General features: G+C 36.9%; 1 long non-coding RNA gene across 1 annotated transcript; it reads right to left on the reverse strand.

Annotated features, from left to right (window-relative positions):
• Positions 1 to 1,324: 1,324 nt before the first annotated feature.
• On the reverse strand, positions 1,325 to 3,212 carry LOC122968846. The gene is made up of 3 exons (XR_006398902.1): positions 2,917 to 3,212; positions 1,772 to 1,839; positions 1,325 to 1,526 (listed from the first exon to the last, which is right to left on the reverse strand). It is a non-coding gene; the product is annotated as an uncharacterized LOC122968846 (long non-coding RNA).

The following is a 3,212-nucleotide window of genomic DNA, read 5'->3' on the forward strand; positions in this document are numbered from 1 at the left end:
TATGTTGACAATCCTAATATGTCATATCTTTGGGATAAAATGGAACAAGGGCGCAACTGGAAATATAGATGACAGTCTTTAAATACATTTTTTTGTCCTTTGAAGACAAACAATGTAATATCAGTTGTCTAAAATCAAGTAGCCTTTTTATTTTATTTTTTATTTTAACCCAAACCTTGATCTTTCCCTAACCCTAACCAAGTGGTCTTTGTGCCTAAACCTAACCAGACCTTAACCACAGCATTGTCACACCATAAAACATTATTCAACGGGTAGAAATGTTAGTATGGTACATTTGTAGAAATGTTGATATGATACGTATTACATGTGTTGAAACATATATATTCAACGTTTCTGTGGTTTGCAGAAACGTTCAATGCCAACTTTTTCTTCAGGCGATTGGGTTGTGCGGAGACTGGGGAGCTTTCGGCTGGGTGGATGTCTCTCAATGGGAAAACTGTATGGTTTCCCACCGCTGAGGAGACTCTGCGCTACACCCACCCAAGGGCCCACCCTGCATGCAGTTGCCCGCATCAACAGCCTGAGGTCTGCTTTTGACCTGTTTATAACACAGGAGATGGTTCAGCTACTGCGCACCCACACAAACCTGCATGGGAGGCGGAGGTTTGAGGAGTGGATGGATGTGGTATTTAAAGGATTAAAATTCTGGCATTGATAAAATTTTGGATTCCATGATCAGGACTGATGCCAATTAAAAAAATAACCAGTGAAAGTAGAAAATAATATTAATATATAGCGTTTCTATAGCATTTTCAGAACGTAAACAAGAGGTGGCCATTTTTGGCCACAAACAACCTGAGAGGGAGTTTTATCCTTTTTTTGTCACTGCTCAAAAGAAGTAATTATGCAAAAAAGTCATTGTTACTGCTACTTATTGATAGGTATTGACCTGCTCTGATGATTTTCTTACATAAAAATAACAAGGCATAATAATTAGTGTTGTTGTTAATTAGTTACATATCCCAGACTGTGTTATTCATTATACAAGAGAAAACACTAGCACTGAGAATATGGATAATAGTTGATTTTGAGGTTGTTTTTCAACAAGCGCATTGCGCAAACAAACTGGCATTTGAAGGTTTAAAAAAGGAATGGATATTTTATACTTATGACAAGAACGGATGTTGGCTAAAAATTTTACAGTAAAAGTAGCAAATCTAAACATAAAAATTACAGACTCAGTTTGTGGCCACAAACTGAGGGAATAGTGATTTTGTTTTTCTTTGTCGCTGTCGCCAAGTGCTTGCGCATGAGGAAATTGTTGGGTCTCTCTATCTATAAATGAGTATGAGTATGGTCTAGACCTGTTCCATGTGAAAAGTGCCCACAGATGTGATTTTGTTGTGATTTGGCATTATTATATTCCCCTAAGTGTGACATGAACTTCATCTTTCAAAAATAGCCCAGAACAGTCATATCTAATGTGAGGGACATCCAGCATGCTGAGGTTGCTTTCCATTAGTCTCTTCATCTCTTAGGGCACCAGCTGTCACCAATGATCCACACTGTGAATATGAGAGGAAAATAAATGTGATAAATGCTTCAGGTAACGAAAAATATAAAGTTAATTATAACGGGTGGCTAGGTTTTTTATGTTGACAATCCTAATATGTCATATCTTTGGGATAAAATGGAACAAGGGCGCAACTCGAAATATAGATGACAGTCTTTAAATACATTTTTTTGTCCTTTGAAGACAAACAATGTAATATCAGTTGTCTAAAATCAAGTAGCCAAGACTGGTACTTACAGTTTATACTGTGTGTAGCAGGCATGGTGGAGGCATCACAGGTAGCAATGGGCTCAAGGACCAATGTACTGAAAGAAATAAGCATCTTGTAACAAATATAAAAGTGACTTTTCTTTCTCAACAGTCATATTCAAGATAATAATCTCACACAGTGCTGTTGATAGCAGTACACATACGTTTCAGTCCCCCACGGACTTCTATCAGTGTCAAAACCATAAATATGCACACTGTTTGCAATAGTACTAATCTTTAATGTAAGCCATTACACACACTAAGATTTGAACTACAGGTTTTTGAATTTCTTGTTTGGTATAATTCTTTAATAGGCAAAAAAAACTATTCAAGCCAGTATCAATAAAAAAATTACTGTAAGAATACCAAATAGCTACTATCACATGCAACTTAGCCTATTAACGTTAACTTATTAAAAGTATAATTAAGTGACATCCAAAAATGACTCGTAACTAAAGTTATGAGGAAGTCTAATTTCAGGTTAATTGATTTGCTTCAAATTGTTGTTTAAATATGTATTAAATAAACGTTATGCTGATTCACAGTATCATAACTGATCCCCTTTTTTACAAATTTTGTTGTAATTTAGCGATGACGGTCAGGGCTGGGTTTAGGCCTAACAAAATAGGCCCTAAAGGCCAAATTCCAAAGCAGTGACACTGCCAACTGTAAGCAGTTCACTGCTTTTGGAGGTGGTTTTTATGGCAATTAGCTAATGTACTTAAAAACATGTATTAAATAAACGTTATGCTGATTCACAGTATCATAACTGATCCCCTTTTTTACAAATTTTGTTGTAATTTAGCGATGACGGTCAGGGCTGGGTTTAGGCCTAACAAAATAGGCCCTAAAGGCCAAATTCCAAAGCAGTGACACTGCCAACTGTAAGCAGTTCACTGCTTTTGGAGGTGGTTTTTATGGCAATTAGCTAATGTACTTAAAAACATGTATTAAATAAACGTTATGCTGATTCACAGTATCATTCCTAATCGCAACTCTCAACAAAATTTAGCGTTGCAAATTACCACAGTTGTATATTTAAAAAACGTTTAAGTTAAGTTTAAACTGTAGTATAATCTCAATAACATAAATCATTATTTCAAGTTTTAATGTATAGTTTCAGGTTAATTTACCTCAAGTAACGTAAGCCGCGATGGTGACAGTGGCAACTGGTAGCAAGAAGACCACAGGGTTAGCCCCATAGCATAGCTTGTTAGCCTTAGCTAGCTTGGAAGCTTTGAGCTAGGTGGGTGTGTTTCAGGAACCAGGCTTCATTTGGCCCACCTCAGCTCTACCTCTTTGACCACTTTGGATTAGTTGGGAGTTGGCCGGAGCCGCTCGCTGTACGCTCTTTAGAAACCAATGGGTGGTGTCATGGTGGCTATGTCCAGAGTCTATTAGTCAAACAAATGAAGAACAATTAAAGGTG

This window comes from Thunnus albacares, chromosome 18, assembly GCF_914725855.1.
Source record: "Thunnus albacares chromosome 18, fThuAlb1.1, whole genome shotgun sequence".
NCBI lineage: Eukaryota > Metazoa > Chordata > Actinopteri > Scombriformes > Scombridae > Thunnus > Thunnus albacares.